This window comes from Aethalodelphis obliquidens, unplaced genomic scaffold (genome assembly GCF_003676395.1).
Source record: "Aethalodelphis obliquidens isolate GAN/ISIS:26980383/991018 unplaced genomic scaffold, ASM367639v1 scaffold2, whole genome shotgun sequence".
NCBI lineage: Eukaryota > Metazoa > Chordata > Mammalia > Artiodactyla > Delphinidae > Aethalodelphis > Aethalodelphis obliquidens.
This window is the reverse complement of record NW_020837946.1, coordinates 4,349,755-4,365,413: the sequence shown is the minus strand read 5'-3', so window position 1 is coordinate 4,365,413 and position 15,659 is coordinate 4,349,755. Positions and strand designations below refer to the sequence as shown.

General features: G+C 43.4%; 1 protein-coding gene across 1 annotated transcript in view; it reads right to left on the bottom strand.

The window, feature by feature from the left end:
- The window catches only part of ASB18 (ankyrin repeat and SOCS box containing 18), a 62,295-nt gene that overhangs the window by 40,561 nt on the left and 6,075 nt on the right, over positions 1-15,659 (bottom strand). The gene's annotated exons all lie outside the window — the stretch shown is intronic.

The window sequence follows — 15,659 nt, the reverse complement described above, 5'->3', positions numbered from 1 at the left end:
TGTGGCCAGTGGTGAACGGATGTGTATTCTGAGGGCTGTGTCAGTCCCAAGGCTGTGTGAGGGAGGCCCAGCTGGACACTGCAAATGACCAGGCTGTGCACAAGTGTCCCCGGGTGGGAGGCTCCGTAGTAGGACACACCAGTGATTTCCAAAGGCATCATCTGGGGCCCCAGGTGGCCTGTGAGTTTCTTCCAGTTGTTGAGAACTGATCCCAAAATGCGCATCCCTTGCTGAAGATGAGAGATGCCACAATTTTTTTTTTTAATGGATGGTAACAGTTCTTTATTAGTAACTTACTAGATACTTGCTACACTGTAGTTCAGGGCTTTATTTTATTGTCTAAAAATTAATAAAGCCTAAAAATAGAGTTACCATATGATCCAGCAATCCCACTCCTGGGCATATATCCAGAAAAGATGAAAACTCTAATTCGAAAAGATACATGCACCCCTATGTTCATAGCAGCACTATTTACAATAGTCAAGACATGGAAACAACCTAAACGTCCATCGACAGATGAATGGATAAAGAAGATGTGATCTATCTAACATCTGTCTATCTGTCTATCTATCTATCTATCTATCATGGAATATCACTCAGCCATAAAAAAGAAGGAAATCATGCCATTTGCAGCAACATAGATGGATCTAGACATTATCATACTAAGTGAAGTAAGTCAGACAGAGAAAGACAAATATGATATCACTTATATGTAGAATCTAAAAAAATGATAAAGATGAACTTATTTACAAAACAGAAATAGACTCACACACATAGAAAATAAACTTATGGTTACCAAAAGGGAAAGCAGGGGAGGGAGGGATAAATTGCGAATTTGGGATTAATAGATACACACTACTATATATAAAATAGATAAACAACAAGGACCTACTATAGTACAGGGAACTATGTTCAATATCTTGTAATAACCTATAATGGAAAAGAATCTGAAAAATAATATATATATATTCATATATATATATATAAAACTGAGTCAATTTGCTGTACACCTGAATCATTGTAAATCAACTATACTTCAATGGAAAGTTTTTTAAAAATATTAATAAGGTCACTGTTTTCTTATAACATAGATAAAACACAATTCTCATATATTTTTTCCAATTCTTGTTTTTCCCCTGCTAGGAAGCTGGGATGGGCCAGTGCAGTTGGCTGACAGGATCCTGTGCCACGTCTATGTGACTTACAATAAAAAATGTGACCAGAGGCTAGAGGGAGGAAGGAGAGTCGGGAGGGCACTGCCTGGACCAGCAAAGGGGGTGGAGCATGCGCCCAGGAGAGTTAGGCACAGAGGCTCCGGGGGAGGGAGGTGTGCGTATCAGTAGCCACCATCCTCTCAGTGCCAGCGGTAGCCCAGGGATCGTGGGATCCATTGCTATGTGGTGTTGCAGTCAAACAGCATAGAGACAGCAGGAGAAAAGACCTGATGTCAAGGATTAGGGCTCACGAGGCAGCACCTCTTTAGTCAGAGCTGGACTTCGTAAGCACCCTCTTTTCCTGTGTCCCTCTCTCTCACTCTCATTCACTCCCCAAAGCTGCCCCCTGACCACCCCCTGCCTCCCTCTAAGTCCCTCTAAAGCCTGAGCAGGATCTCTCAGAGTAATCTGGCCCCTGGGGTGCCCCCTTCATTGAGATTTTCCACAAAGGGGGGACTCAGCAGAATACCCTTGACCTTTCTTAGCAAGGCTTGCAGTAAAGAGTGGAGGGGAGATTGGATGCCCTTATAATTTAATAAAGATGTTTTACTCTCATCATAGACCTGATTTGCAGGCATAACTGTATTACACGGGCTGACCCAAGGCCTGGAGCTTCCCCCAAATGGTAAAGCCCACATCTTCTCTACAGAAGGGGGTTGCAGGGTGCTGGGATGGGAGAGGTGTAGCCTCTGCTCCTCTGTGATGCTTTGTGCAGGTGGATAAGTGGTGTTGACAGTGCCTCAGAGGCTGAAGGGCTCACGTTGGTGAAGATAGTGTAGGGGCTGGGGGTGTCCCAGAGCACTGCTGAGGAGTGCTATGGAAAATGCAGTGGTAAAGATTATGCAGACCATGTTTGCAAGGAGCATGCAGCCTTTATCAGACGCATGCGACAAGAGCTTACGGAGAATGACAAACAGCAACACTACGGAGACCGTTTCCTTTCTGGAACGTCCACTAGAATAAAGTCATCTACTCTTCCTTCTTCATTTCCATGTTACGTCATTGCTCTATTCATTTCAGTAGCAATAGTAATTCTTTAGGTATTTCGTTTCTTTAAACATAGCCTTTCTGCCCTGTTATTTTCTCAGACTGATAGCTTGTAATTAGATACATTTCTGAAAGACTTGTCATATGCAACTATAATCCAGGATCCAACTGGAGCCTGTACTTTAAACTGGAGCATTCTTTTGTACCTGATACATGTTGTCATGGGCTATTTTTAAAAGGGGTGGGACCCTGGAGGTGAGTCCAGGGATAAGAGCCATTCCACCCTGTGTTCTATGCTAAATTTAGCTTTCCAAGTGTTATATTTGTCAATAGCACCCTAAATACTCAAGCTTGATTTCAGTGGATATGGGGTAGTAGTCCAGAAACAGACTTGGTTCTTTGTGAGAGCTTTAAAAATAGCTTACGGTAGACAGAATTGGTTTCACGAGTAGGACATGGAGATTAGTTCTACACGGCAGCATGGCAGAGTTGTTGTTTTAAAGAACAAGAAGACCTGTATGTGTGACTCTTACATTAAATAAAAGCCAAGTAAAATAAAAACAAAACCAAGAAAACCCCCACAAATGGCTGAAAATCAACCCATTCATTCACCTATTTATTCAATAATCATTTGTGTAATATTATGTTGTAGGGTGTGCTATTAGGTTTGGGGGATTCAGAGACAAAAAATATACACATTTACTCTCAGGGAACACATAGAGTCCTGGCCGCAGCAATTAGTCAAGAAAAAGAAATAAAAGGCATTCAAATTGGAAAGGAAGAAGTAGAACTGTCACTATTTGCAAATGACATGATACTATATACAGGAAAGCCCAAAGACTCTTCCGAAAATTGCTAGAACTAATAAAAGAATTCACTAAAGTTGCAGGATACAAAATTAATATATAGAAACCTGTTGCATCTCTATTCACTGATAATGAGCTATCAGAAAGAGAAATGAAGAAAACAATCCCATTTACATTTATATCAGAAAGAATAAACTTACCTCAGGAGGTAAAAGACCTGTACTCAGAAAACTGTAAGGCATTGAGGAAAGAAATTGAAGGTTACACAAACAAAGGGAGAGACATTTGGTGCTCATGGATTAGAAGAATCAATATCATTGAAATGTTCTACTACCCAAAGCAATCTATAGATTCAATGCAAACCACATGAAAATACCAATGGCATTTTCCACAGAACTAGAAAAAATAATCTTAAAATTTGTGTGGAACCACAAAAGACCTCAAACAGCCAAAGGAATCTTGAGGAAGAAGAACAAAGCTGGAGATATCACACTCTCAGACTTGAAGCTATACTACAAAACTATAGTAATTAAAACAGTATGGTACTGGCACAAAAATAGACACATAGATCAGTGGAACAGAATAGAGACCCCAGAAATAAACACATATGGTCAATGAATCTACAACAAGGGATGCAAGAATATATGATGGAGAAACGTCTCTTCAATAAATGATGTTGGGAAAACTGGACAGCTACATGGAGAAGAATGAAACTGGACCACTCTCTTACACCATACACAAAAATAAACTCAAAATTGATTAAAGACTTAAATATGACTTGAAGCCATAAAACTTCTAAAAGAAAACATAGGCAGTAACCTCTTTCACATCAGTCTTAGCAATATGTTTTTTGGATATGTCTCCTAAGGCAAGGGTAACAAAAGCAAAAACAAACAAATGGGACCAATTCAAACTACAAAACTTTTGCACAGTGAAGAAAACCATCAACAAAACAAAAAGGCAACCTACTAAATGGAAGAAGATATTTGCCAATGATATGTCTGGCAAGAAGTTAACATCCAAAATATATTAAAAAATGCATACAACTCAATATCAAGAAAACAAACAATCCAATTAAAATATGGGCAGGGGACCTGAACAGGCATTTCTCCAAAGAAGACATACTGATGGCCAACAGACACATGAAAAGATGCTCAACATCATTAATCATCAGGGAAATTCAAATCAAAACCACCACGAGATACCACCTCACACTTGTCAGAATGGCTATCACCAAAAAAGATCACAAATAACAAATGTTAATGAGTACATGGAGAAAAGGGAACCCTTGTGCACTGTTGGTAGGAATGTAAACTGGTGCAGCCACTATGGAAAACTGTATGGAGCTAAAAATAGAACTACCATATGATCCAGCAATTCCACTTCTAGGTATTTATCTGAAGGAAAAAAAACACATTAATTAGAAAAGATATATGTACCTCTATGTTCGTTGCTGCACTATTTGCAACAGTCAAGATATGGAAGGAACTTAAGTGTTCATCCAGAGATGACTGGATAAAGAAGATGTGGTATGTGTATACAATGGAATATTAGTCAGCCGTAAAAAGAATGAAATCTTGCTCTTTGTGGCAACTTGGATGGCCTGGAGGCTATTATGCTAAGTGAGATAAGTTAGACAGAGAAAGACACATATTGTAATATCTCACTTACATGTAGAATCCAAAAACAAAACAAAACAAAACAGAAACAGACTCGTAGATACAGAGAATAAGCTGGTGGTTGCCAAAGGGGAGAGGGGCGGAGGGGACAGGTAAAATAGCTAAGGGAGACTAAGAGGTACAAACTTCCAGCTATAAGATAAATAAGTCAAGGGAACGTAATAATACAACAGGGAATATAGTCAATAATATTGTAACAACTTTTTATAGTGACACATGGTAACTGGTCTTATTGTGGTGAACATTTCATAATGTATAAAGATACCGAATCACTATGTTATACACCTGAAACTAATGTAATATTGTGTGTTAATCGTAACTCGATAAAAAAGATCACATGGAAAAAAACAGTGACCATCGGACCCCAACACACAGGAGTTCTTTATCTTCCTTCCCACCAGCTGAACGATGTCCTTTAGTTATGTGAGTAACACTGTTTCCTCACCCAGCTCTCTTGGTTGGGCTCCTCCTTTCCTGCTGCACACCAATTCTGCCCATCAAAACCTTGCTTGGATCAAGCCATTCGTATCTCATTTTTATCATCCTCATCCTTCTCAGCTTGTTTAAAAGGCAATGCATAGCCTTCAAGACGTAACTCAAGTCTTACCTTCTCTGCCTACTTCAGTCCATAAGAAAACTCAGTTTCTTCCAAGGGTGAATTTGTGTACGAACTTTCTCTGCAATTGTCAAAATCTTTGAGAAACTGAGATAAAACTGAAGAAGGACCAGAAGACTAGAGTTTTCGTTTTCAAATAGGAAAAGAACTTGATTCTTCAAGTCTGAATTGACGTCAGTTCTGGGCAAGATCCCTAAATGGATCATGAAAAGGATTGGTTGGGAGTATTTAGAAAAGGAAGTGGGGGTACCTGGAGCTCTGTGGGTCACTAGGAAAAAGTGAGGGTGGACTCAAAGAATTTTCTTTTGTGTCATGGTTATCTCATTAATATGCAAGGAGATGTAGGCATAAGTATGAATATTTCAACCTGTAATCGAAGGTTGAAAACCTTTTAGAGAAGATGGAAAAATATGGGTCTTTGTTTAGGAAAATATTGCTAAAAAACTTGAACTGGAGAAATAATAGACATGGTGCCTAAAAAGCAGCAGCTGTAGAGTGGAATCACTGAGGAGCTTTAAAAACATTGATGCCTGGATCCCAGCCTGAGAGATTCTGATGTAATGGGCTGGAGCGGGCAGCGTGGGCATCAGGAGGGTTAGAAGCTTTCCAGGTGCTTCTAACATACAGCCAAGGTTGAGAACCATTGCTCACAAGGGAAGACCAGAATCTGTTTCCAGCCTGATCCTGTATAATTTGCTTACTGATGATTTGAGTGAACATGTGGTCGAGTGGGTATCAAATTGGTGGGTGAAACCAACATCCCAGGTCCGTAGGATCCTGTTGTCCTCGTGAATCAGTTGGTTGAAATAGCCACTCACTGCCGGGGGTCCCCTCGTTTCTGGCACTAGAGGTTTCTCTTTCTTTTTTAAAAATTTTATTTATTTATTTATCTATTTATTTATTTATGGCAGCGCTGGGTCTTTGTTGCTGCATACGGGCCTTTCTCTAGTTGCGGCAAGAGGGGTCTACTCTTCGTTGTGGTGCACAGGCTTCTCATTGTGGTGGCTTCTCTTGTTGCGGAGCACGGGCTCTAGGCGCGTGGGCTCAGTAGTTGTGGCTCGAGAGCTCTAGAACGCAGGCTCAGTAGTTGTGGTGCACGGGCTTCGTTGCTCTGAGGCACGTGGGATCTTCCCGGACCAGGGATCGAACCTGTGTCCCCTGCATTGACAGGCAGATTCCCAACCACTGCGCCACCAGGAAAGCCCCGAGTTTTCTCTTTCTTGTTTTTAAGCTATGGATGTGGTGATGTTTATACCTAACTTTAGGTGGCCTAAGTGCAGCAAATTATTTGACTTTATTTTAAAACCCTCAAAGCATGCCTGTATAGAGTAACTTGTGTCAGTTTGAGTTCCCTTACGCACTGGGACCCTTGGTTTTGTGCAACCCAGAGTCCTCCCTAGAACCCTGAACACCCCTGTGCTTTGCCTCCTCGTGTTTCCCCACTTCTGTGTCTGCTCGAATGTGTGTGCTCTGTCCTGCCTGTGGCACAAAGTCAGCTCACTGAATTTTTTTTCTGGTTGGTTGGTTTGCTTTCAAATTAGCCAACAAACAATATTACTTAGTGAGTTTGGTAACTATACTGAGGATGCGAAGGGGTCTATCACAGTTTGTACAGGCTTGTCCCACGAGTCTCCTCCATCTCTGCTTCCCTGCCCTCTGGCGCAAACACTGCAATCTTCCTCCCTGATCTCCCTTTCAGTGTGGTTCCACACATTCTCAGGCCTTGCTAGTTTCAGCTTCCGCTTCACAGAGCTGGTCAAGAACAAATACAGTGCCCTTCGTGAAAGAGAGGGGTTCTGATGAATACAATTTTCTCCACATCAATATGTTTAATACTTTTAGTGTTTCAGATGAAGTTTCTGATGGTACCTATTTGATGGAGGAAACTCATTTGTAAAGAAATTTAATTGCTGAGGCCTTTTATTGCAGAGTGTGGAGTCAACTTAGGAGAAGACAAAAATGCAAGCAGAAGAGGATACCCAACTTTTATCTGGATGATTCAATGAACAGACTAAATCTCTCTACCTAGCTTGCCAGGTAGTCCACTGGATGTGAATATACTTTTTTTTTTTTAACGTCTTTATTGGAGTATAATTGCTTTACAATGGTGTGTTAGTTGCTGCTGTATAACAAAGTGAATCAGCTATACATATACATATATCCCCATATCTCCTCCCTCTTGCGTCTCCCTCCCACCCTCCCTATCCCACCCCTCTAGGTGGTCACAAAGCACTGAGCTGATCTCCCTGTGCTATGTGGCTGCTTCCCACTAGCTATCTATTTTACGTTTGGTAGTGTCTATATGCCCATGCCACTCTCTCACTTCGTCTCAGCTTACCCTTCCCCCTTCCTGTGTCCTCAAGTCCTGAATATACTTTTGTAAACAATATTTTGGGGACTTATAAGCATAATGTTTTGCCCATGGGAGACACAAAAACTGGTTCTCCATACCAAGTCTCGTAGCGTTGGTAGCTAACAAGGGGGAATTTTTGCTTCTCCATCAAATGAGACAAAAAAAAAAATCCACCTTAAAATGATAATGAGATAAAAATGGTAGCGTTCAAATGGTAATTATTATTTTCACGCGATATCAGGATCTTTGCATCTTGCCACTGAATTGATGAATGATTTCCTTTTCCTCAGAAGCATCTGAGGATGAGCTCTGGTGATGTTCTGTGGAACAACCCAGCAGAGCCTGAAATGTGGGGCTGGTGTGTTTGTTACAGGGTCAGGCTGGTTATCCAGGGCCGTGACTGCCCACGTGTTTGGGCCACGAGGTAGAGTTTCCTTGTGCTCTTGGGAAAGGGCAACTGTGCGGATTCTTTCCTAGGCCATTGGGCAAATATCTAGCTTCCTTCTGGGGTCAAGCGTCCAAGTAAATGGGCGCACTAGGCCAGGAAGTCATTCCCCTTGGGGACATAATGAGATTCTGATTACTTTCTCAAACAAACGAATGCATCCTGTTATCCTGATCAATATTCTGCTTCCTACCCGAATTGTTTCTGTAAATGGCCATGGACTAAATCCAATGTTCCCACCGCCTGGCACTGGCCCCAGGTCTTACCGTGGATTTACTTTCACACCTTTTTTGACCCTCACTCTCCTTATTTAATTTCTAAAGCCCACTCCTCCTTCATCCCTACTCCCTTAGCTTTTTAAAATTACAACATTTTTTCAAACTTACGGTTACCAAAGGGGAAAGGTGGGGTGAGGGCTAAATGAGGGATTTAACCTTAACATATACACACTACTATATATAAAATTGATAAACAATAAGGACCTACTGTATAGGACAGGGAACTATGTATACTCAATATTTTGTAATAACCTATATGGGAAAAGAATCTGAAAAAGAATATATATATACATGTATAACTGAATCACTGTGCTGTACACCTGAAACTAACACAACATTGTAAATCAACTATACTTCAATAAAAAAAAAGAAAATACTACGTAAGTGAAAGAAGCCATTCACCCAAAAATATTAAAACATTTTTTAAAAATAAGAAGCTGAGCCGGCATGTAAGGCTCTGCTTTTAAGAGCCCAGGACACACCCACCCACCCATTCACCAGAGTTAGTCACACAGACATTCACATCCAAAAATATTAACGTATCCTAACCTTCTCTCCAAATAACAATGTTAGCACAGCACACCTCATTTAACAAAACATTAAAACATTTTACTTCCTCAGATCAAGTGTATCTATTAATAATGAATTAAGTTGTCTGTACTCATTTCACATTATTGAGAAATCTCATTCCCGTCATGTGGAAGAGTACGATACTGGGGGATGACACCTCGCTCACTTATTTTCCCGACAGCGCTACCCAGCCTAGTGCAGCTCCTGCAAAGCAGCGTGGTCACTTCTCATCACGAATGCCATCTCATCCAAAGGTCAAGTGCTGCTTTCAGCAGGGCCCAGGAGGGCTTTTCCGGGAGCTCAGAAGCAAAGGTGCCCTTGAGCACTGCCCACCTCTGTGGCTGAGCGGGAGGTGGGGCAGCCCGGACCTCGGCAGGCACAGCCACGAGTAAACAGCCCTGGAAGGACACTTATGGACTCTGGTGATGGAGCTGGAAAGCCTCTCATTGAAGTTCTCCCTGATAAAGGTGACGAAGTTTCTTTACAACTGTCATGGGGATTTAATTACATGATAAAATTGCAGCTCCTGCCTCTTGAGACAAATTGCTTGTTCAGACTGATTGTTTTTTATGAATCTCACACGGGGAGCAAAATACTTCTCTCCTGAAGTTGGTTCGGTCCGACGGTTATGCCCTATCATCCTTTACTTCCCTTCGAGAAATGAGAAGTTTACTGGTCCTGTAGTTGAGGAGGGGGGTTGCTTCTGGTGGAGTCCTTTGGTTACTTTGCAAGTATGCACAGACCAAAGCGAGCCCAGTGGTGTCTGATGCACTTAAAATTCATTGTCCTTACGTTTCGGTTTGCAAAGAATGCGAACTTTGAATTTCCAACAGAAAAATAGGAAAAGAGCATGATAAGAAATAGAAATGACCACTAAACATATACACAATGTCCATTTTTACTAATTAGAAACACAAGTTAAAAGAAAACATCTTTTTTACCTATCCAGTTGTGAAAGGTTTTTAAAAAATCAAGTTTTGGAAGTGTTTAGTGAAACTGGTATTTTCAGAGTTTGCAGGTGGAAGGGTACATTTCTATACCATTTGGAATTATTCTGTAGTGAGTGTACACATAAGGGGCATTTTTCAGGTACTAGAGGCCTGTGGAGACTCAGAGTAGAAATCCTTGCCTTTAAGGAGGGTTACACTTTGTGGGAGAGACAGACAAGGAGGCTGTTAGCTGGCAAGTGGAGTGAGATCACTGATCGATAGGGGTACAGGTGTGAAGATGAGAACGCATCAGGTAAGGTATCAGAGTGACAGGAAGTAGGGGTAGGACGGGCTTTCTCCGAAGGTGGCATCTGAGCTAAGCACAGAGGGAACTGAAGGAAACGATGGCTCACGACCCCTGAGGGTGTCTGTCTCCTCCTCTTGGCCTGTGGTGGGGGATGAGTGTCCCTTTATTCTGAGCAAGAGGCAGACAGGTGTCCCTGGCCTCAGGGCTGTGTTGGTGGGGCCCAGGGTGCAGTCTGGAAGGTGGGCGCTCGGGAGAGCAGGGCGGGGATCTGGGGAAGATGCAAGCCGCAGAGAGTAGGTCTGAGGGATCAGAGCCAAGGTGCACGGCAGGGCCAAGACCTTTGGTGGACACAGAGGTGTGCTGCCCAGACCCCACTGTTAGGGAGGACTTGTTGCCCCGGCTGTGTGCTCCTTCTGGGTAGAGAGGCGTCTCACTCCAGAATACGCTTCTCGACGTGGCAGATCCAGTGACTGATGGGTACCGGTAGACAGGTCCTGCCACTGTGACCCCATGTGGGAAAACCGTGATACGTGGATCAGCTCCAAAGCTCCCCTTGGGGCTGGCCGAGGCATGGCAGGGCCTGGGTCACCGGCCAATCCCTCTTTCTCCCCTCCCCCTCGAAGGTGTGGATCCCCAGCAAATACCCTGCAAGGCAAACGGCACCCAACTGTGAACCCCTGGGCCACCTGGAAGGACGGGTGGGCATGTTGTCAGAGCACATGAAGACAGGAGATCAGAGATGGCCTGCCCCAAGGCCCAGAGGGGAGAGAGGGCCTGGGGGTGTCACTGAGGCCTGGTTCGGACCAGGGTTTCTCAACCACATCAGGTAAAGGACCAAGGATGTTTTTTTTTTTTTTTTGGTCCCAGTTTGTCACAGAGTGATTCTCTTTCAAAATACAATTAAAATTAATTACAAGAAAGAATAAAATGGAAAAAGGGCATAATTACAAGTCCAGTAATCACACACGTGGGTGTTATATTAATTGTCAAATTGCTGTCAACGTTTCTAAATGTTCACTGTCAATTTTCATGGCAAACACTTTGCAGAGCAACCCCTATTCCCCACTGAGCTATGAGTAGTGTCTTTATTGATCAGAGTCCCGGGAGTACAGGGTGGGTGAAGGATGTGGGAGAGATGGTGGGGTTGGTTAGTTCACAGCACATCTTTTGGACTCTTGGACGCCTGCTATAAAATTGCAACTGTACATTGTTGGACAGGGGTTGCCAAGCCTTTTTGTAAAGTGCCAGATAGATATTTTAGGTTTTGTACGTTATATGGTCTTTGTGGCAACTACTCAGCTCTGCCATTGTAGTATGACAGCAGCTATGGACACTGTGTAAATGAATGAGCAGGGCCGTGTTCCAGTAAAACTTTATTTATAAAAACAGGTAGATGGCCCTAGGGTCATAGTTTGCCGACCTTTGCTGTAGGCAGTAGGGAACGACTGCAGGCTTGTGAAAAGGAGCGTTACATGCACCCCCCAAATAAGAAGCTGTTATTGCGTCTTTTTCTCTGCATACCTTTTTCCCTCCCTTCACTGCAATGAAATGTGCTCTTTATTTTCAAGACAAGTTTGACTGAACAGCAGCCAACAGAGCATCCAGATACCAGGCACACATTTGTCTCCTGTGATGCCTATCCTGCTTTGGGTTTGCTAAACTTCTTGAATCTGTAAGTTTATATCTTTCATCCAATTTGGGAAACGTTTGGTAATTATTTCTTTAAATATTTTTTCTGCTCCATCCTCTTTCTTGGACTTTGGTTGAATGTGTCAGACCTTCTATATTGTCCCACAGTCCCTGTTCATTTTATTTTCAATCGTTTTACTTTCTGTTCTTCAGACTGGATACTCTCTATTGATCTGTTTTCAAATTCACTGACTCTTTCTCCCGTCATCTTTGATCTGCTGTTCAGTCCATTATTGACTTGAACAAGGCCAGCCCTGGCTTCAGGGGAGGTGGGGAAATGTTGTTTTTTCTCCACCTTATGACAGCACATGGTGTTGTCATAGGGACTTTATTGGTAAAGGAGGAGGGGGAGTGGGTGTGTGCAGCTAGCCATGACTCCCGGCACCAGTCTCTCCACCTCTATCCTTCCTACATATGTAGGAGTTTTTCATTTTTTTCCAAATTAGATGATCTCATTCCATTGCTGAGTGGCTTCTCACTGCCTTTGCATTTAAGTGTAAATGCCTATGTCTAGGATTTGTGGCCTCACACAATACAATGCAGTCTCAAAGTGCTTGCCCAGTTATTCCTCCCTCTCCCCTGACTAACACACCCTATTTCCAGCCAGCTCCTACTTCCCTGAGTGCAGACTGTGTGCTCCACATCTGCTCCCTTTGCTCCCTCAGTTTGGAATAACTTCCTTTCCATCCCAGCCTGTCAAGAACACGTTCATCTTTCCAGGGCCAACCCAGGAGATTTTGTGTCCTCCATATGTTTTTTGGTCTGTTATATTTATTACACACCTACTATGTGCCAGGATGTGGTGATTAGGACAAGCCCAGACCCTGTTCAATACCCAGCTGTTGAATTTGGTATTTGGTACCAGGCTATAGGTAGTGCATTTGCCATTTCCAATTCGTTTCTTTGGAATGTTTATCCTCAGCAGAGTGCACCATTGCAGGAACCACCATCATCCTGGAAAAAGGTAGAAAAGCCTCTTCCCTCTTATCCTCGTTTCTTTTTGTTCTTTCGAAACTCTCCAGTGTGCTGGGGAGTGATGCTAATAGAAGTATGTCATCAGCATACATTATGTCTTTATTAGCCTGTTTCTCAATTTTGATTCTGAAAATATCCTGATTTAGCCTAATTGCAATTTCACTGTGTTCCACAGGCAGTGACGGTTCATACTGGGGGGAGCTGAGACTTGACCCTGTCGGATATTTCTTCCTGCCTATATGCTTTGAAGCTGGACCATTAGCTCAAAGGCATATATCTCATCTCGCCACAGCAATTCAACCTGCTCCTGGGAAAATAGAGCCTAGGGTGTGTGTCTGGCAGAAAGCAAAGGAATATCTTCATTCTAGGTGGTGGGAGATATTTTTTCTGAAGCTAAAACAAGGGATGCTGCTGGAGCCATTTTATTCCTAAATAATTTAACTATATTCAAAGATAATCTGATGTTATTGTAGGAAAGTGTATTTCTAATAAACTCCACTTGATCTGGGTGAATCAATTCAGGCAGCGCATAATTGAGTCTGTTAGCAAGGACTTTAGCAAGAATTTTGCAATCAGCGTTAATTAAGAAGATGGGACAATAATTTGTGCATAATTCCGGATCTTTTCCTGGCTTGTGAATCAAAGTAATAAGAGCAATGCTCCGGCTGGTGGTGGGATGGTGTCATTAGGTGCTGATTTATAAGTACTTAGAAAGGTTTAATTTCATTTTGCTTCGAGCAGGGTCTCCCTGCCCCCACACGCTCTGATCAGGGCTGCAGCCGAGACGGCAGAGCTCTTGCCTCTCCATCCTTCCCTGTCATCACTGACCTCCTGCTTCCCATTTTTGTTTTTATTCTGCAGCTGAGCGCCCCGTTCATTCATCCATGTTTTTTCTTAATACTCTTATTTGAATGATTTGAAGCGATGGACTCCATGCTATTGATGTTGTGTGCATGTGTGTGTGTGTGTGTGTGTGTCTGACGTAAAGTTGAACGGTTGTCACAGCCACAGTGGGGACGTTTTTCATGGATCTTCCTGCCACACATCTCTGGGTGGGTATGTGTCAAGAACCCTTGACTACAACTCAGAAAACATACCTGGTTTGTGTGCTGTTCCTACCTGGCTGTTGCCCAGTAAGGGAACACATGTGAGCCTTGGTGTCCCCATCTGTATAATGCAGCCATAGGACAATTACAGGCATTAAGGAGTGCCAGGAAGAGCTCTGGATTTCCACCTCCTCCGGCTGTGGCATCTGAGGTGTGGAACTCACCCTCTCTGAGCCTCATTTTTCTCAGCCGGGAAAGTGGGAAAGGTAATAGTCCTTGGGAAACGCATACCTAAGAGAAGTGCTCACTGCATGTGATTCCTCCATCTTTGCCCCCACTTGCGGTTGGCTCCAGTGCTAACAAGCTCTGGTCTGCGGACTTAGTCTCCTAACAACAAGAACAAGACTGGCCCTGTGCAAGGCTGCTGGTCTTCGGTGATTCGAGCTCGTAAACCAGCCTCCCACCAGGCGATACCTTCCCTGCCCATCTGGCCTGGAGCCAGCCGTTCCTTTGAAGTTGGGGCCCAGTCTACACAGGCCTCTGCCAGGGTGCACGACACCTGAAGGTGTTGTGAGGGCAGCGGGGTTTTGTTAATCTCCATAAACACAAGTCGTTGTTCTTAGAACCCTAGTTCGTCCCTTTTGGAAACACCCTGAGAGATGACCCCACTGATCCCATATTTTTAAATGAGGAAATTAGGGTTCAGAGAGATGGACTGACCACGCAGATTCAAGGTTCAAGACCACTCAGTCCGTGGGAGAGCCGGGGTCGCCTCACCATTAATCTCTTGCTGTATCCATGACACCAGCAACCTACACACACTTGTCATTGGTTCAAATGTGAGTCCTCCAAGGCAGGGTTGTGCTTACTTAGCTGACGTTCAGCTGTTGGGTTTTCCGTGGGCGATGTTCCCCTCTGCACACCGGGACAAAGGGAGTAGGTGTACCTCGGATGGCACAGTGCGCTCAGCGTCAAGCTGGTTGAATGAACAGTTAAATCCTGCCAACGGACCCACTGGGTCTATGTCCATCCCATGTTCACCCACACTCGTTCCCCACCTATACTTGCTGCTGGGTGAGATCTCTTAATAAAAACCCAATTAGTATTTCTTTAACTTGCCTCCAGATGCTTAAATACCATTACCCCAAACACACCATAATGCCTCTAGTTTTCTATTTCAATCAAGAATTCAAGTAGCATCTTGACTTGTACATAAGATATCAGCAGCAAAATCATGGAATGCTGACATCCTTAATAATAGCAATTAGTAATCAGTTGTTTCTTAAGTAGTTTGATTACGCCAGTTACCAAATTGTACAGTTGATGCATTTGGGGGGCAAGCGGGGTCTTTCTCCCTTGCTGTGTGCTCGCTGGTTAGTGAGCTGGTAGGCACTGCAAAGGGGCGAGGACGAGTAATGCCGTTGTTGCTAATATTCAACAGTAGAGACTTGCCTTTAGCAGAAAGTAGAATCGAATCTTTCTTTGCAGAAAGACTCATCCCAGTCATGTCTGTGGAAACGCAGTCTGTGTCCACCTGGGTGAATGTTAGCAAAAGAGCTTGGCCAGCCCATGCAGCCAGGGCACCCAGAGTTTGAACACTTATCAGGGCTAAGACCCTGAGCCAGGCTCCGGATACCAGGCAAGGGTCTTGCCCTCGACGAGGCCATATTTGAGAATGAAACATTCAGTGGGTATAAAAATTAGCCCAGCGAGGGGGCTTCCCTGGTGGCGCAGTGGTTGAGAGTCCGCCTGCTGATGCAGGGGA